Source organism: Chiloscyllium plagiosum, unplaced genomic scaffold (genome assembly GCF_037043375.1).
Source record: "Chiloscyllium plagiosum isolate Xiang-an unplaced genomic scaffold, Cpla_swu_hap1 HiC_scaffold_1, whole genome shotgun sequence".
Classification (NCBI taxonomy): Eukaryota; Metazoa; Chordata; class Chondrichthyes; order Orectolobiformes; family Hemiscylliidae; genus Chiloscyllium; species Chiloscyllium plagiosum.
The window spans coordinates 102,403,329-102,429,807 of NW_028270139.1; the positions used below are offsets into that span (position 1 = coordinate 102,403,329).

The following is a 26,479-nucleotide window of genomic DNA, read 5'->3' on the forward strand; positions in this document are numbered from 1 at the left end:
GCAAGACTTGTGCCCATACCTCCCCCCTCACCTCCCTCCAAGGCCCCAAAGGAAACTTCCATATCCGCCACAGATTCACCTGCACCTCCACACACATCATCTATTGCATCCTCTGCACCCGAGGTGGCCTCCTCTATATTGGGGAGACAGGCCGCCTACGCGGAGCATTTCAGAGAACACCTCTGGGACACCCAGACCAACCAACCCAACCACCCTGTGGCTTAACACTTTAACTCCCCCTCCCACTCCACCAAGGATATGCAGGTCTTTAGACTCCTCCATCGCCAGACCACGACAGTTGGAGGAAGAACGCCTCACCTTCCGCCTAGGAACCCTCCAACCACAAGGGATGAACTCGGATTTCACCAGTTTCCTCATTTCCCCTCCCCCCACCAAGTCTCAGTCAAATCCATCGAATTCAGCACCCCCTTCCTAACCTGCAATCTTCTTCCTGACCTCTCCACCCCCACCCCAGTCTGACCTATTACCCTCACCTTGACCTCTTTCCACCTATCGCATTTCCAACGCCCCTCCCCCAAGTCCCTCCTCCCTACCTTTTATCTTAGCCTGCTGGACAAACTTTCCTCATTCCTGAAGAAGGGCTTATGCCCAAAACGTCGATTCTCCTGTTCCCTGGATGCTGCCTGACCTGCTGTGCTTTTCCAGCAACACATTTTCAGAACAGGACCAACAGCCTTGCAGGGAGGTTTGTGAGTGCAGTTGGTGGGGTTTAAGCTAGTTTTGCAGATGCTGGAAACTGGAGAAATTCAGTTGAACAAGGGAAAATGGTTCTGCTGATTGGAGGTCATCATCTCAGCTCTAGGACATCAATGCAGGAGCTCCTCTGGCTAGTATCTTAGCTTCAATCATTTTCAGTTGTAATATGAGACAATATAATCACCAACTCTTAACATTCCATCACTGGATCTCCCGCTAACATCCTAGAAGCCACCAACAGACAATAGACAATAGGTGCAGGAGTAGGCCATTCTGCCCTTCGAGCCTGCACCACCATTCACTATGATCATGGCGGACCATCCTTAATCAGTATCCTGTTCCTGCCTTATCTCCATAACCCTTAATTCCACTATCCTTGAGAGCTCTATCCAACTCTTTCTTAAATGAATCCAGAGACTGGGCCTCCACTGCCCTCTGGGGCAGAGCATTCCATACACCCACCACTCTCTGGGTGAAGAAGTTTCTCCTCATCTCTGTCCTAAATGGTCTACCCCGTATTTTTAAGCTGTGTCCTCTGGTTCGGCACTCACCCATCAGCGGAAACATGTTTCCTGCCTCCAGAATGTCCAATCCTTTAATAATCTTATATGTCTCAATCAGATCCCCTCTCAGTCTTCTAAACTCAAGGGTTTACAAGCCCAGAACCACTAATCAAAGACACCTCTGACATCAAAGGGCTCTGGCAAAATGTGAATCAATGGGAATGAAGTGAAAATGCTCTTCTGGTTGCAGCCATACCAGGCACATTGGAAGATGCTCTCGGTTGTTGGAGACCAGTCATCTCGGTTCAGGACATCTCTGCAGGAGTTCCTCCATGTGATGTCTTAGAACCAATCATCTTCAGCTATTCCATCAATTACCTCCTCTCCATCATAAGGTCAGAATTTTCACCAGTGATTTGCACAATGTTCAGCATCATTCAGGATTTCTAGGATACTGAAGCAGACTATACTCAAATGCAACAACATCTGGTCCATATCCATACTTGAGCTGAAAAGTGGTTGGCAACAGCCATCTGCAATAAGAGGCAGATAATCTAAACAATGCCCTTTGATATTCTATGGTATTGCCACCACTGAATCTCGCACTATCAACATCCTGCGAGTTACCAGTGACCAGAAACTCAACTGAACTATCCATATAAATACAATGGTTACAGAGCAGCTCAGAAGGTAGGAATCCTGTAGTGGGTATATCATTCCCAAAATCCACCATCTTCAAGGCAAGAATTGAGAGTGCGATGAAACACTACCCACTTGCCTGGATGAGTGTAACTCCAATTACATTCAAGAAGCTTAACACTATCCAGGATACTTATTTGACACGACATCCACAAACAATCACTCCTTCCACCACCTACAATCAATAGCAGCAGGGCATACCATCTGCAAGATGCACTGCAGAAAGTCACCAATATTCCTTAGAAAACACCTTTGAAACCCACGATCACTTCCACCTGTACTGACAAGAACAGAAGATATATGGGAATGCCACCACCTGAAAGCTCCCCTCCAAGACACTCACCTTCCTGACATGGATATATATTGCCCTTCCTTCAGTGTTGTTGGGACAAAAACCTAGAAGTCCCTGGCTCACAGCATTGCTGGCCAATGTACAGCACATGGACTGCAGCAGTTTAAGAAGGCATCTCATCATGACCTTCTTAAGAACTACGAGGTATAGGCAATAAATGCTGGCCTACACAATGTTGCCCATCTCCCACAAATGAATTTCAAAAAACTGATTCTTTTGTGCATCTTTTAAATGATCTTCAGATTCATTCCTTTACACTCAAACTCTATTAGGTTAAGTACCATACTTTGACTGTGCTATAATTTCGTATTTATCTGAAATGTGATGAGAATTTTCTCAATCTCCTTTTCATCATTTGGGAGTCTATAATAAACACTCAACTCCTTCTGGTAATTCACAAAAAAAAACAGATTCAGTCTTTCAATTCTTTAATATGTCGTTCCTCGACAACACAGTTTGCAATTTTTGATCAATTGTGCTATTACTCTTTTGTTTTCTTCCTTAGACCTCACAAATACGTTGTTGCTATTTTAAGCCCTGGTTTTTAAAAAAAAAATTAAAGAAGAGCCATATATCAACATCTCATGTGTTAATTGGTGCCTGGAGTTCATCAATATATGACCTAATGTTTTGACAGAGAAACAGAGTGGTTGAACACTTTAACTCCCCCTCCCACTCTGCCAAGGACATGCAGGTCCTTGGCCTCCTCCATCGCCAGACCATGGCAACACGACACCTGGAGGAAGAGCGCCTCATCTTCCGCCTAGGAACCCTCCAACCACAAGGGATGAATGCAGATTTCTCCAGCTTCCTCATTTCCCCTCCCCCCACCTTATCTCAGTCCCAACCCTCGGATTCAGCACCGCCTTCTTGACCTGCAATCTTCTTCCCGACCTCTCCGCCCCCACCCCCTCTCCGGCCTATCACCCTCACCTTAACCTCCTACCACCTATCGCATTCCCAACGCCCCTCCCCCAAGTCCCACCTCCCTACCTTTTATCTTAGTCTGCTTGGCACACCCTCCTCATTCCTGAAGGGTTTATGCCCGAAACATCAATTCTCCTGCTCCTTGGATGCTGCCTGACCTGCTGTGCTTTTCCAGCAACGCATTTTTCAGCCCTGATCTCCAGCATCTCCAGTCCTCACTTTCTCCACAGAGAAAATCATGTCCTGATTTGAAGGTCGAGCCTGATATGGCTGAGCAATGTCAAACAAGAACTGCCAAAAATGACGTTTTGTTGTCAAGTCAGAGAATGTTCTCAGAGTCCACTATCATTCTGGTAAGTTGGGTGAATGGAGTGGAAGGTTGATTAGGTTACTTACAAGGCCCTTCGGCCCAACAAGTCCACACCGACCCGCTGAAGCGCATCCCACCCAGACCCATACCCCTACATTGACCCCTTCACCTAACACTACGGGCAATTTAGCATGACCAATTCACCTAACCTGCACATTTTTGGATTGTGGGAGGAAACCGGAGCACCCGGAGGAAACCCAGGCAGACACAAGGAGAATGTGCAAACTCCACACAGAGAGTCGCCTGAGGTGGGAAGTGAACCCGGGTCTCTGGCACTGTGAGGCAACAGTTGGTTGATGAAATTAGTCAAGAACAGCCAAGCAATGAAGAACAAATTATCAGAGTTGGATCCAAAATAGTAAATAAACTGCACATGTACAGAGGTGGAGGGAATACAGAGTTAATTTCTTGATTAACATAAAACAAATGGCCTTGCCAGCAATGAGTGACATATTGACAGACTAATGAGTTTGTAGGATACTTACAAATCTGAACTGGTTGTATTGACTTTAAAAAGTTAACCGGAAACTGACAGAACAATTTGAGAAGAGGTTTTCCTATTTTGAGACAACTGATTTAGTGCACAAACATTATTAAGTTAGAAAATATCAACAGAATATTTTTCGGTATCAAACTGCCTATCACTTTATAGCCATTTTTACTCTCCTGCTTAATGTGAAACCAGCAACACTGAAAAGATTTATCCCATGCAGTAAGCTGTAAAAATTCAACTGGCCAAGAACTAAGTAAAAATTAACAACTTTATTTGTTAAAGTGTACTAGAGAACAATTAATTAACCACGATTTACAATTCCTTTCTCTAGCCAATCTTTTACCTTCCCTTCTGTAATACTCGTCCAATGAAACTCCCAATTGAGATTTACAAAACCACATTTCTTATCTCAAAACCAGGCAGCTTTCGTTCTTTTATTCGGATCTTCCTGTGTCTTTTTTTCTTTTTCTTATGAATTTCGTCATCAAAGGTTACTGATCGAAAAGGTATCTTTTTAACAGAGTTAGTTTTCAGGCAATCTGTTTCCATGCTAGGATTGGTAGTTCTCCTCTCAACTGTTCAATTTCCCCTCAGTCTTTTTCCCCTAGAGCATCTAATTGTGTCATTGGCTTTTAAGATTGTCAATATACTCAATTCAAACTTGATTGGAAATTGACATTTTTTAATCAGGGTATAATTTAAACTGAGTGGCCGAATTCAAATTTATTTTTGTCTCCAAGCAACAAACTACTCAAGTTGTTCAACCCAGTATTACAGACATTGTTGCCTTATTGAGAACACATGGTGCTGCTTCTAGTAGTTCTGCCGCTTTTAACTCTCAAAGGTACACCAACATCTTCATAACATCTACTCCTTAAGAAAAAGAAACCATCATAATGAAAAGGTGGCTTCATTTTTTTCTACCTTTTCAACACATTACCCTAACATACTGATCACTTTCATATAAGTTCACCTTAACTTCTTACCAAGACAAATCTCATCTGAACTCTATCAGTTAAATCTGCAATAACACGTCTGCGATTACATTCTTCCGAACCACAACATGTATGATTTTTAAATTCAAAGTTTGTAACATAAGACTCCAACGAAATTGTCTCATATTCTTGTCTTTAAAACATTTGAAGAATGTAAGCAGATTGTGGTCAGTGTACACAATTGCCTCCAACACATTGTTCGTGACATACACATTAAAATGCTGTAAGGCCAGTACCAAACTCAATAGCTCCTTTTCAATTGTGGAGTATTTCCTCTGGTGGATGTTGATTTTCTTCAAAAAGTAACCAACTGGCAGTTCAATCCCATCCTCATATTCCTGTAGGAGTACAGTTCCAACTCCAACGTCACTAGCATCAATGGCAACTTTAAAAAGGCTGTGAAAAGTTTGGTGTAGCTAAAATAATATTGATTTCAAATGGTTGAATGCCTCCTGGCATGGTTCTGTCCACCAAAACTTTGTGTTCTTCTTTAGCAAATCGGTTAACAGTGCCACTACACTGAAGTATGGAAGAAACTTCTGATAGAATCCACTGAGTCCTAAGAATCGAAGCACCTCTTCCTTCAAGATTGGATGTGGAAATTCCTCAATAGTCTTCGTCTTTGTGTTTCGTGGGGTCAACCTTCCATGATCGATGTGATGTCCAAAGTATGTCATCTCTGCTTTCACGAATTCCGTTTTATTTAAATTTATTACCAGTTTTGCTTCTCATAGTAATTCAAAGAGCTCTGCCAACTGTACCATGTGATCCTTCAAGGACTTACGAAAGATCACTATATTGTCCAAAAGATTGCATAGTTTGTTAACCCCGCCACAACTCTGTTTAGGAGTCTTTGAAATGTGGCAGGCACATTGTTCATCCCAAAGGGCATGACTTTAAGCCGATACAGCCCATTTGGGGTTACAAATGCAGAAATGTCTTTCGCCATCTCTAATAAAGATACTTGTCAGTAACCACGCATTAAGTCCAATTTGGTGATATAACTGCTTGTCCGACTTTCTCAATACAGTCCTCCAATCCAAGAATTGGACATGCGTCCAATTTTGTAATAGCAGTGACCTTCCAATAATCCATGCGGAATCTTTGGGTCCCGTCCGGTTTGGGAACTAAGACGATCGGCAAACTCCACTCTCTCTGGCTTGCTTCAATGATGTTCTCATCGAGCACGGCCGCCACCTCCATCTGGACCTGTTTGGCTTTGAGAGGATTAAGCCGATAGGGGTGTTGTTTTATTGAAGCAGTATTCCCTAAGTTTATTTCATGTACAATAGCATTAGTCCTCCCCATCTGATTCTTACACATGTCCTTACACTGTAGTAACAATTCTTTCAATTCCATTCTATGCTCCTGAAACAGATAGCTTACTAATCTATCCCGCTCCTCAAGGACTTATTCAATTTTTAATCTATTTTGAGGTACCCCAAAATCCGGATTTGATTCCTCACTCTGCGGGGCAGTAACTAACACCTGTTTCTCCAGTTCTTCTCTAGTGTAATACGGGTGACACGGTTCGCATGACATACTTAATATCTTTTTTTTCTTCTATCTGGCATCTTTATTAAATTGCTCTCAATTTGATAGCGACCACTAAACCTGGCTTTGAAGGGATCTCCAATCATTGGTAACAGTACGAACACGTTATCCCCTCAGGAAAACTTCGGAGTCTCAGAGATTTTATCTGCCACGTGCTTCTTTCTACACTGTGCCCTCTTTAGGTGCTGTTTAGCCAACTCAACTACTCGATTTAATCTTTCCCTCACCTCCGATAGTCTAATCGTGAGATCTCCAACTTTGGTGCTGACAATTTTCCTTTAATTAATTTCAAAGGGCCTCTCACTTCATGACCGAATATTAACTCAAGTGAACTGAGTAGATTCACTTTGGGCATCTCTAGTGGTAAACAATACGAATGGGATACCTTTATCCCAATTGTTCGGGTAATCCTGACAGCATGCTCTTTACATGATCTTCAAGGTCTGATGGCAGCTTTCTAAAGCTCTCTGGGATTCAGGATGATATGCGCTGGATTTAAAGTGCTACATACCGACAGTATCCATAACCCACTTAAACAGCCGAGCAGTAAAATTTGACTCTTGGACCAACTGAATCTCTCTGGGTAGCCCGTACCATGTGAAGAAAGCTACTAACTCCTCTACCATCTTTTCTGCCTTGATACTCCATAATAGAATTGCCTCTGGAAGTCTCGTCAACACATCTATTATGGTTAACAAGTACTAGTTCCCACTTTTAGTTCTTGGGAGGGGATTGACACAATCAATTATAACCCATGTGAAAGGTTCTTCAAATGCAGGAATTGGCAACAAAGGTGCTGACTTTATTACCGCCTGTCGCTTACCTACTATTTGGCATGTATGACACATACAGCAAAAGTTAACCACATCCTTGTGCATTCCAGGCTAATAAAAATATTCTTGTACCTTAGTCTGAGTCTTTTGTACCTCTAGGCGACCTCCTACAGTCTACCTCTAACACTTCCTGTCTGTGTGCTAGCAGCAATACAATCTGGTGCACTTCTGCCCATTTTTCCTCTGCATTAGCCCGCCGTGGTCTCCATTTCCTTCTGGGGATTCTATCTTTCAGATTATCACCCTCTAATATTTTCTGCTTTCTTTTCAGAGTATGCATCCACATATATATATTTTATTGTCTTGTCCTGCTGTTGCAAGTCCCTTAGCCTTTCAGGACTAAACACTTCTGTCTGACCCTCTGCCTGTTCAGGTTTTTCCTGCACCATAACATCAAACAGGATATCTGTTAAATGAACCTCAACTCTTCATCTTCCTCTTTACTTTTCACTTTGTGCTGTGACTTATGATAGTGAGATCTGGTTTACACACAGTCTGGGAAAATACCAGGATATTTCTGTTTTAACTCCTCAGTGTCCTGGTTTTCCTTGGGCTTCTCCACAACAAGGGGTGTCACTCCCACCTTGGATCCTGCCAAATCTTTCCCAAGTAAAACTGAATTCCTGGAACTGACACTTGTGAATCACTCCCACTTTAACCCCCAGTCTTAAGTTGGCACTCCAACTTGATCTTACATAGGTAAACACTAAATTTCTGTGCATCTATCCCACCAAATTACCACACTCTCGGGTAACAAATCAAGAAGAGTGCATATTTGCTCATCCCTTACTACCAGCCACTGTTTAGATCAAAATTATAACTTTTTGTCCTTCCACCCCGTTGTTTCTGAGTAAACTTCACCCACAGAGGCAGATTCTTTGTAGAGATCAGGTGCTAACTCCATACTCAGCCACTGCCTAGGCTGTGCACTCTCCTGCAGCTCCTTGGCTCTTGTTGGAGTCTCCTTCACTAATGCCACTGGCTTAGCTTCTTTTACCACACTTTTTCCCATAGTGCCTTTCATTAACAACCAGCACTATGTCTTTATATGTTCCATCTTCTGGCAGTGAAAACACCTTTTCCCAGTGCCCTTCTGAAATTCCTGGCACTGTAATTTTGTGTGTCCCACTCCATTACAGTGAAAACACCTTAGGCCTTTCACCTCCTGTCCACCCTCTTGGGATTCTTTAAACTGTGGTAAAATCTTACCAGTGCTTTCTACTCTTGGTTTAGCATAGTAGGATCTCCCCTTCTCACAACTTCTATCCCTCACAGGACGAAATTCTGACCGGAAGTTTGTCTTATGCACCAGCATGTATTCATTTGCTATTTCTGCTGCCCTTCTCACTTCCTGAACTTTCTGTTCATCCACGTGAATTCTTACCATCTCTGGAAGTGAGTTTTTAAACTCCTCCAGCAAAATAATCTCTGAGAGCCTCAAATGTCCTATTTTCAAAGCACACACCCATCGATCAAAATGACTTTGTTTAATTCTTTCAAACTCAACATAAGTCTCACTTGGATTCTTCTTTGTTTTTCTGAACCACTGTCTCTATGCTTCTGGTACCAATTCATTAGCACTTAAAAAGCCTGCTTAACCTCTTCATAATCTCTTGACACCTCATCTGACAATGCAGCAAATACCTCACTAGCTCTGCTTACCAATTTACTCTGAACAAGCATTATCCATAAATCCTCGGACCACTCTATCTACCTAGCCAATTTTCAAATGAAATAAAGAAAGCTTCAAAATCTTTCTCATCAAAACGTGGCAGAGTTTTGACATATTTATAGAAATCACTACCTTCTCTTTTAATCTCCAACCTGCTAACTTGACTTTGCTGACTAAGTAGCAACTTCTCAAGTTGGGCATCATGGTGGCTCAGTGGTTAGTACTGCTGCCTCACAGTGCCAGGGACTTGGGTTTGATTCCCACCTCGGGCGGCTGTCTATGTGGAGTTTGCACATTCTGCCCATGTCTGCATGGGTTTCCTCCCACAATCCAAAGACGTGCAGGTCAGGTGAATTGGTCATGTTAAATTGCCCATAGTGTTAGGTGCATTCGGCAGGGGTAAACGTAGGGTCGGGATGGGTTATTCTTTGGAGGGTCGGTGTGGATTTGTTGGGCCAAAAGGGCCTGTTTCTATACTGTATGGAAACTCTCTCATCTAATTTCAAAGTTCATATTCTCTCTCTTTCTCCCTCTTCTCTCTTTGTTTCTCCCTTTCTTCTATCTCTCTTGGTTCAGCCAAGAACCTTCTCTCTCTCTCTCTCTCTCTCTCTCTCTGTTATCTCTCTCCCTCTCTCTTGGTTTATCTTCTAACTCCATTGTCCTCTATTGTAATTTAAGTTTTTCTACCTCTACTGCACTTGTCTGTTTCTCTGAAACACCTAAGTGGTTGAATAACGCCTTTACAATTTCAGCTTTACTTCTGTCCTTGGTTAAACTCAAAGCTAATTTATTTGCTAATTCTAAAGGTATGGTCTTTCTCTTTCCTTCTAAATTTTCTTGGCAAATCATCTTCAAATCCCAGAACTACTTCTGCAACTTTAAGAGCCATTTCTCTCACTTTTAATTTTACCAACCACAAGAAACCAAAATTAATCAAATTGTATCATCTGCATTTTATTGAAAGATCTAGGACACTAACCTGCAAGTGTTTAAATCTGCTGGGACTTTTCGTACCCTCTATTCAAATTTAAATCTATTCAAATCTGTCTAAACCATGTCAAATCATTGACCCGAGCCTCCAAACTATGATGACATGGGGTAAAACTCTCCTGCTTAATTTAAAACCTGCAACACTGAAAAGATTTATCCCATACAGTAATCTGTAAAAATTCGACTGGCCAAGAACTAAGTAAAAATTAACAACTTTACTTTTTAAAGTATAACAGAGAATAATTAACTAACCACTACTTACAATTTCTTTCTCTAACCAATGTTTTACCTTCCCTTCTCAAATACTAGTCCGATAAAATTCCCAATTAAGATTGGCAAAACCACATTTCTTATCTCAAAACCTGGCAGCTTTTGTTCTTCTATTCAGACTTTCGGGTCTTCTTTTCTTTTTCTTACGAATTTCTTCATCGCAATTTACTGACAATGGACAATAGGTGCAGGAGTAGGCCATTCTGCCCTTCGAGCCAGCACCATCATTCATTATGATCATGGCTGATCATCCTCAATCAGTATCCTGTTCCTGCCTTATCCCCATAACCCTTGATTCCACTATCCTTAAGAGCTCTATCCAACTCTTTCTTGAAAGTATCCAGAGACTTGGCCTCCACTGCCTTCTGGGGCAGAGCATTCCATACACCCACCACTCTCTGGGTGAAGTAGTTTCTCCTCAACTCTGTTCTAAGTGGCCTACCCCTTATTTTAAACTGTGTCCTCTGAATTCGGGACTCACCCATCAGCAGAAACATGCTTCCTGCCTCCAGAGTCTCCAATCCTTTAATAATCTTATACGTCTCAATCAGATCCCCTCTCAGCCTTCTAAACTCAAGCATATACAAGCCCAGTCGCTCCAACCTTTCAGCGTAAGATAGTCCCGCCATTCCGGGAATTGACCTCGTCAACCCACGCTGCACTCCCTCAATACCTAAATGTCTTTCCTCAAATTTGGAGACCAAAACTGCGCACAATATTCCAGGTGCGGTCTCACCAGGGCCCTGTACAGCTGCAGAAGGTCCTCTTTGCTTCTGCACAATTCCTCTTGTTATGAAGGCCAGCATGCCATTAGCTTTCTTCACTGCCTGCTGTACCTGCATGCTTGCTTTCATTGACTGATGTACAAGAACACCTAAATCTCGTTGTACTTCCCCTTTACCTAACTTGACTTCATTTAGATAGTAATCTGTTCTTCCTGTTCTTGCCACCAAATTGGATAACCACACGTTTATCCACATTAAACTGCATCTGCCGTGCATCCGTCCACTCACCTAGCCTGTCCAAGTCACCCTGTATTCTCATAACATCTTCCTCACATTTCACCCTGCCACTCAGCTTTGTGTCATCAGCAAATTTGCTAATATTACTTTTAATGCCTTCACCCATATCATTAATGTATATTGTAAACAGCTGTGGTCCCAGCACCGAACTTTGTGGTACCCCACTGGTCACTGCCTGCCATTCCGAAAGGGACCCATTTATCACTACTCTTTGCTTCCTGTCAGTCAATCTAAGTCAGTATTTTTCCCCCCAATACCATGTGCCCTAATTTTGCTCACTAATCTCCTCTGTGGGAATTTATCAAAGGCATTCTGAAAGTCCAGATGCATTACATCCACTGGGTCTCCCTTGTCTATCTTCATAGTTACATCCACAAAAACTTTCAGAAGATTAGTCAAGCACGATTTGTAAATCCATGCTGACTCTGACCTAACCTGTTACTGCTATCCATATGAGTCGGCATTTCATATTTTATAACTGATCCAGCATCTTTCCCACCACTGACATCAGGCTAACCGGTCGAAAATACCGTTTTCTCTCTCTCCCACCCTTCTTGAAATGGGGGACAACATTAGCCACCCTCCAATCCAAAGGAACTGATCCTGAATCGATAGAACATTGGAAAATGATTACCAATGCATCCACGATTTCTAGAGCCACCTCCTTAAGTACCCTGGGATGCAGACCATCAGGTCCCAGGGACTGATCAGCCTTCAGACCAAACAGTCTATCCAACACTATTTCCTGCCGAGTATAAATTCCTTTCAGTTCATCCATTACCCTAGGTTCTTCAGCCACTATTACATCTGGTAGATGGCTTGTGTCTTCCCCAGTGAAGACAAATCCAAAGTACCTATTCAACTCTTCTGCCATTTCCTTGTTCCCCATAATAAATCCACCCATTTCTGTCTTAACCGTTTTTTTTTTCTTTTCACATACCTAAAAAAGCTTTTACTATCCTCCTTTATATTTTGGCCAAATTGCCTTCATACCTCATTTTTTTCTCCGCATATTGTCTTTTTAATTTTCCTCTGTTGCTCTTTAAAAGTTTCCCAGTCCTCCGGCTTCCCGCTCATGTTTGCTATGTTATACTTCCCTTTTAACTTCCCTCGTCAGCCACGCCCGCTGCTGCCTCCCCTTAGGTCCAGTACCATCTTGATTCTCCCAGTCTACCTGCATGTTGAAATCCCCCATAACAACTATAGTAATACCTTTGCGACAGGCCAATTTCAAATATCCATACTAACTCTACATCTCCTGATGCTATGTCCCCCCTCGCAAGGGACTGAGTATCATTCATCACCAACAGGGCTATCCCACCTCCTCTGCCCATCAGTCTGTCCTTTCGATAGCACGTATAGCCTTGAATGTTCATTTCCCAGGCCCTGTCCACTTGAAGCCACGTCTCAGTTATCTCCACAACATTGTATCTGTCAATTTCCAACAGAGCCTCAAGCTCATCCACCTTATTTCTTATGCTTCGTGCATTCATATATAATATTCTTAATTTGTTACTCCCCTCACCCTTCCTATCAATCCCTATTTCACTTGACAATACTGTTTGATCCCTGCTTGAGTTTTCTGCTCCATTGATTCTGTTGTCTTTCTTAACTTCTCTTACTCTAACTTTCCCTATAACGTCCTTCTTAAATTTCCAGTTTGTCCCCTCCCCCCACTAGATAGTTTAAACACACCTGCATGACAGTGGCAAACCTGCCTGCCAGAATGCTGGTCCTCCACCTATTAAGGTGCAACCCACCCTTCTTGTATAATTTATCCTTACCGCAAAACCCATTCCTGAAGAAGGGCTTATGCCCGAAACGTCGATTCTCCTGTTCCCTGGATGCTGCCTGACCTGCTGCACTTTTCCAGCAACACATTTTCAGCACAAAACATATCGCAGTGATCCAAGAATTTAAATCCTTGCTTCCTGCACCAGTTCCTCAGCCATACATTCAAGTCCATTATCTCCCTTTTCTTCCCTCTCCATCCCGAGGAACTGGAAGCAAACCAGAGATAACCACACTGGAAGTCCTGCTTTTCAGCTTTCTTCCGAGTTCTCTGAAGCCCCGCTGTAGAATGTCACTCCTCTTTTTTTCGACGTCATTTGTGCTTACATGCACCACCATCCCTAGCTCTTCACCTTTGCCCTTGAGGATTCCCTGCACTCTGTCAGTGACATGCTGGATCCTGGCACCAGGTAGGCAACACACTATCCTCAAACCCCGCCTACTGCAGCAGAAAACCCTTTCAGTCCCTCTCACTATGGAGTCCCCTATACCACGGCTCTGCATGATGTCTGACTTCTCGACTCTGCCTCCACACCAATTTTCGATTGGCAGACCTGTCCGCCTCTCGGACTCGAAGTGTCATCTGCCTCGACAGTTTCCAAGAGATTCAACCTGTTCTCAAGAGGTACTTCCCCCGGGTCTCTTGTACTTGAATCATGTCTTCCTTCCTCATCGTCATCTATCTTCTTCTCTCTTCTGTTATGCTCAGTGTAATGACCTTGTTGAAGGTCCTGTCCAGAAAATTCTTGTTCTGAGGTCATCTAGTTCTTCCTTCAGTGCTGCAACATGCTCCTTCAAAGCTAAATGTATACACACTTTCCACAGCTATAGGAGCAAGAGACACCATCAGTGTCCCTGACCTCCCACATCATGCACCCAGCACACAATCAGCTTGGCAGTCATGTCTTCACCCTCTTCAACTGCAGCGTAATCTCCTCACTCAGCCTCTTCACAAAAGACTCCTGAGCCAAAGACTTGCACTTTTCTCACCAGACACTTCTCTCTACCCCATTTTTTTTGCTGCGAATCTGTGGGCTCTTAGTTAGGTCAGAGGAGGAGGATGAAAGGAAGGACCTACTATGTAGGACCTGGGGCCTGGAACACACCTACTTAAATAGAACTCACTAACCTTCCCAACAGCTCTGTGCTCCGACCTCACTTCCGCCCAGCTCCCGCCGCTCTCTGCTGCAAAAAAAAAAGGGCCCAAGGGTCTGTACTGCGCTGCAAAAAAAAACTGTCCCACCATAAAGTCTTTGCTTCCAGTCTACTTTTGCCAAATCCTCCCTCATCCCACTGTAGTCTCCCTTGTTTAAGCACAGGATCCTGGTATTGGATTTTACCTTCTCATCTTCTAACTGAATTCGAAATTCGCTCCTTCCAAGAGGATCCCTAACTACAAGGTCATTAATTATTCCCATCTTATTTCACAGGACCAGATGTAGGATAGCTTGCTCCTCGTTAGTTCCATTACATAATGTTCAAGAAAACTACCACTGATACATACAATGAACTCCCCCTCAAGGCTGCCTTGACCAACCTGGTTCAACCAATCGACATGTAGATTAAAATTCCTCATATAACTGCCATAACTTGTTTACAGGCATTAGTTATTTCTTTCTTTATTGCCCGCCCCAATGTGATGTTATTGGCTGGTGGCATATGGACTACCCCTATCAGTGACTTTTTCTTAGAATTTCTAGTTTCCACCCACATGGATTTAACCTTATTCTCTGCAGAACCTATATCATCTCTCCTCACCTCCCTGATGTCATCCTTAAATATTGGAGCTACACCACCTCCCTTATCATTCTGTCTGTTCTTCTGAACAGTCTGATACCAAGGACCTTTAATTTCCAGTCATGACTATCCTGCAACCATATTTTCATAATTGCTATTAAACATATAGAACATAGAACATTACAGCGCAGTACAGGCCCTTCAGCGTTGATGTTGCGCCGAACTGTGGAACTAATCTGAAACTTATCTATCCTACACTATTCCATTTTCATCCATATGTTTATCCAATGGCCATTTACTCATTTGCGATGATTTGTACTGTTAACTCATCTACCTTGTTTTAAATGCTACGAGCATTCAGGTAAAATGCCTTTATGCTCGTTTTTATACCTTATTTTTGAATTCTAACATCTCCATTAATTTTATCTCCTGAGTTTTCCTTCCTTTTAATTTCTTTCATAGTCTTCAATATAGTTAAACCCTCCTGCACACATGTTAACTTGCTGCTTTCTTTTCTATTTATCATTATACTTCCCGTCATTTTCCCCTTACCTTCTCCTCCAGTTCACTAGTTTAAAATCCCAGTGACCACTTTATTTTTCTCTAGAATACTGATTCCAGATTGGTTCAGGTGGAGACCATCCCAACAGTCAGATCCCTCCTGTTCCAATACTGATGCCAATGCTCATGAAATGGAACCCCTTTTTCCCACACCATTCCCTTAGCCACGTGTTTACTTCCCTCATTTTCTTAATCCTAAGCCAATGTTTTGTGTAGGAATGGGTGACAGCAAGCAAGGATGGGGCAAGTATAAGAAGGGGCATGATGACATTCATTCAGAGTTTGATGTCAGAACTGAAATTATGGTTTCTTGCCACTGCCCTCAAAAACAGCTGCCTATAATCATCTGTCAAGACTCCGGGCGCAGCTTTCACCTTTTCCAACTTTAACTTCATGCTGGCTCCAGATGGAAGAGATCTCAAATGATGTACTCAGGCAGGGAACAGACTCAATTACCATAAAACTATAAGACAAAAAAGCAAAATTAGGCCATTTGAAAAACTGAGTCTGCTCCCCCATTCAATATATATATATATTTCTATTCCATTCTCTTGCTTTCTGCCTCTAATCTAAACAATCAAGAACCTTTCTACCTTTGTCTTAAATACACACAAAGACATGGCCTCCACAGCAGCATTGAGTTCTGCAGATTCACCACCCTCACGCTGAAGTAGCTCCTCCTCATGCCAGTTATAAAGGGTCATGCCTTCATTCTGAGGCTGAGAGCTTCGGTGTTAGAATCTCCTAAATGCTAACTCAGATTTATAAAAATCTGAAAGTATCTCCAAGTGCACAAAAAGGGAGAGATAAGCAACAGTAAACGACGATCCCTTACGTGCAGAGAATCAAAAAATTATAATTGAGAATTGGAAAATGCCAGAGACATTACACAAATAGAAAAAGATCAAGTGCTGGAGAAGCTCTGCAGATCTGGCAGGATCTGTGAAGAAAGAAACAAAGTTAACATTTCAATTCCAACATGACTCTTCCTCGGAATTGAAGTTCATACTCCAAAGAAGAGTCATTGTAGACTTAAAACACTATCTCTTTGTTTCTTCCAATATGCTGCCAGACCGACTTGGCCTTTACTCAGTACTTGGCCTTTATTTCAATCTCCAGCTCCCATAGCATTTGATTTTTATGTGATACATGTTTTGTCTCTGTCTTCCTGGTAAAAGATACAAAAATATTCCAGAATTTGAAATTTTTGTCTAACTGAACTAGGTAAAGTATGCATTTGGTGTGCATAAATGGATGAATCTTAACCATCCGTGGCATGCAGAAATATATCCAGTTAAATTAATTTAACAATACTCTATTAGAAAGATCAATCTGCAACAGTAATAGATCTCCTTCGACAAACCATATTGATCCACTTTCACAACATTGGGGCAGCACGGTGGCTCAGTGGTTAACACTGCTATCTCACAGCAGCCAGGGACCTAGGTTCGATTCCAGCCTGGGGCACCTGTCTTTGTGGAGTTTGCACATTGTCTATGTGCATTTCCTCCAGGTACTATGGTTTCCTCCCACAGTTCAAAGATGTGCAGGTTAGGTGAATTGGCTATGCTAAATTGCCCATGGTGTTCAGGGATGTGTACGTTAGGTACATTAGTCATAGGTAAACGTAGGATAATAGGGTAGGGGAATGGGTCTGGGTGGGTTACTCTTCGGAGGGGTCGTGTGAACTTGTTAGGCCGAAGGGTCTATTTCCACACAGTTGGGATTTTAAAAAATTGAGGAACTAAATTGGAACTTAAAGAAATTAGAGTTACTGAAGGAATACTCCTGGCAAAAAATCATGAAACCAAAAGCTGACAAATCCCCTTGATCTTATGGCCTACACCCAAGGAATTCAACAGAAAAACGTGGAAATCCACCAGGCGATCTGGCGGATGCATTGGCTTTGATTTTCCACAATTCTCTAAATTCTAAAATAATCCAAAAGCCTACCTGTCAGGAAGAGAGTGTGGAAATAGGGAACTAAAGGCCAGTCAGCCTTACAGTACGAGTCAGAAAAATATGACAACCTTATCATTAGATATGTGCTGACAGATTATTTGGAAAATCATAACTCAATTTTGACTGATTGTATTGTGAAAGGGAAACAATACCTGACACATCTCTTAAAAATAATAAGGGTGCAATTAGGAGGAAAGACAGGCAATAAGTGGATATTATGAATTAGATTTTCAAAATGCATTCAATAAAGTAACATATTGAGATTGTGAGGAAAAGTGATGCAGAAAATCAGGGCCATGAATGTGGGGAAATACATGTTTCTTAAAATGATTTATCAATAAAACCAGAGTTTCAGGAACATCCAGCAGTTGATGTCCATCCCAACTGACCTCGAGAAGCTGGTAATGAACCTTGTTGAACAACTAAATTTGTTGTAAATGTAGTGATAGTCTATTTAGAGTCAGAGTCATACAGTTGTACAGCATGGTCCAACTCATCTATGCTGACCAGATATCTCAAATTAATACAGTTCCATTTGCCAGGATTTGGTCCATATCCCTCTGAACCGTTCCAATCCATATACCCATCCAAATGTTGTTTAAATGTTGTGATGTACCAGCCTCCACCACTCCCTTTGGCAGCTCATTCCATATAAGCACCACTTGCTGCATGAAAAAGTTGCCCCTAAAGGTTGTTTTAAACCTGGGGGCGGCACAGTGGTTAGCACTGCTGCCTCACAGTGCCAGAGATCCGGGTTTAATTCCCGCCTCAGGCAAATGTCTGTGTGGAGTTTGCATATTCTCCCCGTGTCTATGTAGGTTTCCTCCGGGTGCTCCAGTTTCCTCCCACAGTCCAAAAATGTGCAGGTTAGCTGAATTGGCCATGCTAAATTGCCTGTAGTGTTAGGTGAAGGGGTAAATGTAGGGGAATGGGTCTGGGTGAGTTGATCTTCACAGGGTCGGTGTGGACTTGTTGGGCCGAAGGGCCTGTTTCCACACTAAGTAATCTAATCTAAATATTTCCCTCTTACCTTAAACCTATGTCCTCTAGTTTGGGATTCCACTACCCTGGGGGAAAAAATATGCTCTTCACCCTTGTTATAAAGTGGAGGTTGACCCTGCCCCTCAGAACTAAAACTGAAACACCCAAAGAGGAGTACCTTGCTCCATGATCTGTAAGAGGAGTGTGAAAAGTGTATAACTGGCTTTTTGCAACTTCAATTTCTTCCCCGAGTCTTCCTTTTTGTCATTCTCTGCCATTTTATATTCTGGCCAATCATCTGACCTGTCACTGATCTTTATGCAACTGTACACTTTATTCTGAAGTTTAATGCTGTCCTTAAATTCTTCAGATCACCATGATGAATACTCTCCTTGGAATATTCCTTTTTAGTGGGAATATACTTATTCAGAGTATTTTGAACTGCCATTTTGGACTATTAATAATTAGCCACAAATTAGAAGCACATATTATTAAGGGACGAACTGAGAAACAAGAGGTATTCATGAAAGTCAAGGCCAATATAATCAAATGTTATATGTAAGCCAATGTAGAATAAGGGAAGGAGAATAAAGTTAGTTTTAACATTACTACTTAGAAATTAAGTACAGGTACATATCCCTTTATCCAAAATGCTTGGGACCAGCTGCTTTGCAGAAATCAGAATTTTGCGGTTTTCGGAACTAAAATAGTGTCCCCTGTAGGGTGCAGCAACACAATCAAACATAAATACTGTATTGCAGCAAAAACGTATGAATACTGACACTAAGCGGGATTAATAAAGATTAGAAGAACGACCACACTTTATTTATCAAGTAGTGTACTGATAAATCAAATACATCGACCATAAATATTCAACAACATTTTTTTGTTAAAAAACATTACAAGAGAAACATTTTGGAAAACAAATGTACAAAGCTTATTTATAGAGTGATATATACAAATTCATGAAATACATCGACTATAAACATTCAGCAACATTTTATCTCCATGAAAAACATTCCAATAAAAACATTCAGTAAAACTCAAAACAAACACAGCTTCAGCACTATGGCAGGCGGCAGTTTTAAAGGCTTCTTCAAGTGTCATCTGTCTCATTAACATTGGTTTCTGTCGAAGCAATCTCTCTTTAATTCAGTAAATTGCCATAATCTCTTGAACAATGTTCATTTATCAGTGAGCAAGGCCAGCAATTAACTGATCACACATTTTCACCATATCGTCAACGGGGACTTTTTCAACTGTGTTCACTAATTCATCATCATCATCATCATCACTATACCCTCATATTTATCTGTACAGGAACCCGTATTTAAAACCATTTCAGCAATGTTCTCATCGCCAAGGAATGCACGACAGGCACATCATTGTCAATGTTCAGCATTTCTTCGATGTCAACTTCATGTAATTTATTTACACTTTGGTCCGATAAATTTTGTGCGTAAATAACAAGGCTTGCTATCATCTTTTTCTCGTCAGTGACATGAAATCCTTCAAACTCTTCTTCTGCAGGTTCATCTACAAAAAAGATCGTTGCTTTATCAACATCATTCCAAGCATTACCAACTGTGTAAAGGGCATCCTCAAGACGAAACTCTATTGGGAAGTCTTGAATTCCTACCTCTTTGTTGACTGCAGCAAGCATACTGTTTAAAATATAGCCTTACACTTGCTCTTCATGGGGCATAGCATTCCTTGGTCACAAGGCTGTAATACCGATGTCACATTCGGGGGCAAGTAAATGCTAAAAACATTACTTTTCATAAGCTGTTCGGCAGGAGGAACGTGCAGAGCAGTTGTCCAGGAACAATAAAATTTTACACTTTTCTTCCAGTCCAGCTTGTCTGCAATGAGCTCGTGCCACTGGTACGAAGTGTTTAATGAACCAGTCGGAACAAATTTCTCTGGTTTCCCATGCTTTCGTATTTGCATAATAATGCACAGGCAAATTGCATACACCTTTAAGACATCTTGGATGTTTGCTTTTTCCCATCACTGACAATCTCACCTTGTGTGTGCCTGGAGCATTGACACACCCAAAAATAGTTAAATCTGTCCTTAGTTTCCTTAAAACCAGTTGGTGCTTGTTCATTAGCCGTTGCTAATGTTTCTCTCGGGACATAGCGCCAGTAGAGAGCTGTTTCATCAGCACTGTAAATTTGTTCAAGACTAAGGCTTTCATCAGATATCAGCTTGGCAAATTCACCTACATAATTTTCAGCTGCTTCATAGTCAGCAGAAGTCTTTTCGCCACAGATTTTCAGGTATTTCACACCATTAGGCTTCTTGAATTTCTGCAGCCAACCTTCTGAATTTTGACATTCACCTTTAATGTTCAGTTCTTCTTGATATTTTCTAGCTTGTTTCATGACCATCAAACCAGTTAGTGGCATACGTTCACTTCTTTCTAATCCACTCCATCAACACACGGTAAAGATCTTCATTTTATTGCCCTATGCAGTGTTTTCCTATTTTTCATTAGTTGATGGTCATCACTGTCACCATAAACTTCAGTAACTTGTCTTTCTGTTCCTTCAAATCATAGACAGTGGTAGTACTGACACCATATTCTTCAGTAAGACACCGCACAGCCACACCGCAATCAAGCTTCTGCAATACCTCTACTTTCTGCATTATTGATAATGACAGATGCTTGCTTTTCTTTATACTACTGTTCATATAAAGATGTACCTGCACCTCTTTTTGACATTTTTTACTCTAAAATTAAACAATTTAACACAGTAAATACAATACACAACTGACACTTCTGAGTGCTCGTCCATGCCACCACGTGGGTCGAATAGGCGAGGTCTTCGCCCGCCAAGAAAACCCCATTATGTTATGCAGCCATGACTGACGCTGCATTCTCCATGAAAACCTTCGGTTTTCGGAGCTTTTTGGTTTTTGGTTTTTGGATGCTCGGATAAAGAGATATGTACCTGTAATTAAGAAAGCATGTAAGCATACAAGAAAGTACACAAGTACAGGGAGTTGTCGACGTGGTGGGATATTGCAAGACTATTAATCCAGAGAAGCAGGTAATGTTCTGGGTACCCGAGGTTGAATTTCACCATGTCAGATATTGGAAATGGAATTTAGTACTTTTTTCAAATCTGGAATTAGGATTAAGATGACCATGAAACCATAGTCAATTATCAAAAATAAAGTCCGATTCATTAATGTCCTTTAGGTGGGAAATCTGCTGTCCTTAACTGGTCAGCCAACATGTGAATCAAGATCCAAGGCAGTGTGGCTGACTCTTAACTGTCCTTTGAAATGGCCCAGCAAACCACTCAGTTGTAATAATCGCTATGGAGTCTCACAAAAGACATGAAACAGGACAAACTACATGGTATTAACCTAGATGATAGAAATGACAAGAACAGGCACGATCATGTCGACCCTGCAAAGTCCTTTCTATCATCTGGGGCTAGTGCAAAAATGGAAAGGTTGCTTTACAGACTCGTTAAACAACAGCCTGAGATCGGCATAGTCACAAAATCATACCTTACAAGCAATGTCCCAGACACTATCATCACCTTCCCTTGGTATGTCGGAGGAGTTGTTGACAGTGAGGAAGGATGTGGCAGGTTACAGCAGGATATAGAGAAGCTGCAGAGCTGGGCAGAAAGGTGGCAAATGGAATTCAATGTAGCTAAGTGTGAGGTGATTCACTTTGGGAAGAGTAACAAAAAGATGGGGTACTGGGCTAATGGTCGGATACTTGGCAGTGTGGATGAGCAGAGGGATCTTGGTGTCCATGTACACAGATCTCTGAAAGTTGCCACCCAGGTAAATAGTGCGGTGAGGAAGGCATATGGCGTACTGGCTTTTATTGGTAGAGGAATTGAGTTCCGGAGTCCTGAGGTCATGATGCAGTTGTATAAGACTCTGGTGCGGCCGCATCTGGAATACTGTGTTGGTTGCCATACTATAGGAAGGATGTGGAGGCACTGGAACGGGTGCAGAGGAGGTTTACCAGGATGTTGCCTGGTATGGAAGGAAGATCGTATGAGGAAAGACTGAGACACTTGGGGCTGTTTTCATTAGAGAAAAGAAGGTTTAGGGGTGACTTGATTGAGGTGTACAAGATGATTAGGGGGTTAGATAGGATTGACAGTGTGAACCTTTTCCCGCGTATGGAGTCGGGTATTACAAGGGGGCATAGCTTTAAATTAAGGGGGGGTAGATATAGGACTGAAGTTAGGGGTAGGTTCTTCACTCAGCGAGTCGTAAGTTCATGGAATGCCCTGCCTGTAGCAGTGGTGGACTCTCCCTCTTTATGGGCATTTAAGCGGGCATTGGATAGGTATATGGAGGATAGTGGGTTAGTATAGGTTAGGTGGGCTTGGATCGGCGCAACATCGAGGGCCAAAGGGCCTGTACTGCGCTGTATTCTTCTATGTTCTATGTTCTATAACCGGGAAGACCAGCACAGCAGAGAAGGCAGCATGGTGGTAAACAAACAGTCAGGTGGAGTTTCCTTGGAAATCCTCAACATCAGCTCTGAACACCAGCTGAGGCCTTGTGGTATCAGGTCAAACATGGGCCAAGGTGGAAATGGGTTAAGGGCCATTTCCATTGATAAGTGAGATTAATATAGACACATCAGTGCAGACTTGATGGGCCAAAGGGCCTATTCTGTTGTATTACTCTATGAAACCTCATGCTGATTACATAAACTGTCCTCTCTTGGCTGATTAATCAGTGCTGTTCCACCACTCAGAGGAAATACTGAGGGTGGCAAAAGTACAGAATGGACTCATGGATGTCAGGATTTCATGTCTACCAGTAAGAGTTGAAATGGCAGCAGTACTAATGATTGAGCTAGTTAAGTCCTAGAAGACATTGCTTCTCAACTAAGTCTGTTCGTCGATGATGCAGGAACCAACTATAGAGGAGAGGAGGGGAGAAACATACTTAACCTCATCCTCACCAAACAGCCTGCTACAAATGCATTTGTCCAGGACAGTGACAGTCCTGAACAAATGCAGTTCTTGTGGAGACAAAGTCCCACCTTTATATTGAGAATACTTCATATTGTGTTATGTGACACTACCACCTTACTAAATGGGACAAACTTGTAACAGATAGAGTCATAGACTTGTACAGCCCGGAAACAGACCCTTCGGTCCAACTTGTCCATGCCAACCAGATATCCTAAATTAATCTAGTCCCATTTACCAGCATTTGACCCATATCCCTCTGAACCCCTCCTATTCATATAAACAACCAGATGCCTTTCAAATGTTGTAATTATACCAACCTCCACCACTTCCTCTGGCGTACACACACACCATCCTCTGCATCAACAAGGTACCCCGTAGGACCCTTTAATATGTTTATCTTTTCACCTTAAACCCGATGCCCTCTAGTTTTGGACTCCCCTACTGGGGGGAAAACACTTAGTCACACCACTCATCTTTTTACAAACTTCTATGCAGTCACCCCTCAGCCTCCGATGCTCCAGGGAAAATAGACCCAACCTATTCAACTGCTCCCCATAGCACAAACCATGGCAACATCCTTGTAAGTCTTTTCTGAACCCTTTCAAGTTTCATAACATCCTTCCAATAGCAGGGAGACCGGCAATCTAGCAATTCAACTGAGAAATGGCAGTCTCTCAAGCAGCATAATTTGAAGGGGAAAGAGGGGATTTGAGGAAAAACATTTTTCACACATAGGATGGTGAAGGTCTGGAATGCACTGTTGAGGCAGGTAACTGCACAACCTTTAAAAAGTACTTGGATCAGTACTTAAAATGTTAAATATTCAAGGCTATGGGTCCAGTGCTAGAAAGTGGAACTAATGTAAAATAGTGTAACTTTGGTGGTAAGACTTAATGAGCTGAGGAATTCTGTACGATTCAATGATTTCAACACTGGGCATCCATGATGCACTGTGGACAACCAGAAGCAGCAGATCATACTCCAACACAATCTACAATCTCATGGCCTTGCATATTCCCCATTCTACCATGGCTTAGGTGTTAAATGAATGCTGTGTATCTATCTTCATTATGGAACAGAATGCTGTCCAGGCCATGGTGACAGAGGAGAAAACTCGGTTAGTGGACATTAACAAGAGATGGAAATGTGTTGCTGGAAAAGCGCAGCAGGTCAGGCAGCATCTAGGGAACAGGAGAATCGACGTTTCGGGCATTAGCCCTTCTTCAGGACCTCACTTTCTCCTCAGCATCTGCAGACCTCACTTTCTCCTCAGCATCTGCAGACCTCACTTTCTCCTCAGCATCTGCAGACCTCACTTTCTCCTCAGCAACTGCAGACCTCACTTTCTCCTCAGCAACTGCAGACCTCACTTTCTCCTCAGCATCTGCAGACCTCACTTTCTCCTCTAGCATCTGCAGACCTCACTTTCTCCTCAGCATCTGCAGACCTCACTTTCTCCTCAGCATCTGCAGACCTCACTTTCTCCTCAGCATCTGCAGACCTCACTTGCTCCTCTAGCATCTGCAGACCTCACTTTCTCCTCTAGCATCTGCAGACCTCACTTTCTCCTCAGCATCTGCAGACCTCACTTTCTCCTCCCCTAGATGCTGCCTGACCTGCTGCGCTTTTCCAGCAACACATTTCCATCTCTGAACTCCAGCATCTGCAGACCTCACTTTCTCCTCAAAGACATTAACAAGAGTCAAGGATGTCACAGATGACGAGAAGATATTGCTTTGAAAAGGATGAATAGCCAGAGGTTGTGGTCCATATTTGCACCAACAACATAGGTAGCAAAGGCAATGTGGCCTTGCCATCAGATTTGAGAGAGTTAGGTTGAAAGTGAGCAAGCAGTGTCTCAAAGGTGGATTACTCCCACTGCAACATGAATAAGTGAGTACAGAAATAGGAGGACAGGACAAATGAATATGTGACTGGAAAGATAGTACAGGTGGGAGGTCTTTAGATTCTCAGGGCACTGGGACTGGATCTGGGAAGGTGGCAGCTATGCAAGCTGGACCAGTTATACCTAAACAGAGCTGGAACGGAGTTCGTTCTGGGACATTTTGCCAGTGATGCTGGGAGGAATTTGAACTAACTTAACAGAGATGTGGAAACTAAGAGAGAATAGTAGAGGAGAATACCAAGGTTTGCAAAATACTTGGGATTCAACTGAATGTTTAAGAGGAGAAGTGAAAAAGCAATTAAAAGCAGAGAGGAATTATGAAAAAGGCTACCATCTGATGAAAAGAGTTAATTGGTGAAATTGGAGTAAGGACAGAAGAAGTTGAAACTTTATTGCTGGAACAGCACAGCAGGTCAGGCAGCATCCAGGGAACAGGAGATTCGACGTTTCGGGCACAGGCCCTTCTTCAGGAATGAGCAGAGAGTGTTCAGCAGGAGAAGATAAAAGGTAGGGAGGAGGGACTTGGAGGAGGGGCGTTGGAAATGTGATAGGTGGAAAGAGGTCAAGGTGAGGGTGATAGGTCGGAGTAGGATGGAGGCGGAGAGGTCAAGAAGAAGACTGCAGGTCAGGAAGGCGGTGCCGGGCTGGAGGGATTCGGCTGAGACAAGGTGGGGGGAGGGGGGATGAAGAAACTGGTGAAGTCCAAGTTCATCCCCTGTGGTTGGAGGGTTCCCAGTCGGAAGATAAGACGCTCCTCCTCCGACCGTCGCGTTGTTGTGGTTTGGCGGTGGATGAGTCCAATGACCTGCATATCCTCGGTGGAGTGGGAGGGGGAGTTGAAATGCTGTGCTACAGGGTGGTTGGGTTGGTTCGTCCGGATGGCCCAGAGGTGCTCTCTGAATCGCTCCGCAAGTAGGCGGCCTGTCTCCCCAATATAGAGGAGGCCACACCGGCTGCAGCGGATGCAGTAGATGATGTGGGTGGAGGTGCAGGTGAATCTGTGGCGGATATGGAAGTTTCCTTTGGGGCCTTGGAGAGAAGTGAGGGGGGAGGTGTGGGCGCAAGTGTTGCACCTCCTGCGGTTGCAAGGGAAGCTGCCGGGAGTGGAGGTTGGGTCGGTGGGGGGTGTGGATCTGACAAGGGAGTCGCGGAGGGAGTGGTCTCTACGGAAAGCTGA

The 26,479-nt window shown here is 42.8% G+C and overlaps 1 protein-coding gene across 12 annotated transcripts in view; it reads right to left on the minus strand.

Moving 5' to 3' along the window:
- Positions 1–26,479, minus strand: part of unc13bb (unc-13 homolog Bb (C. elegans)) — a 640,614-nt gene that overhangs the window by 359,637 nt on the left and 254,498 nt on the right. The gene's annotated exons all lie outside the window — the stretch shown is intronic.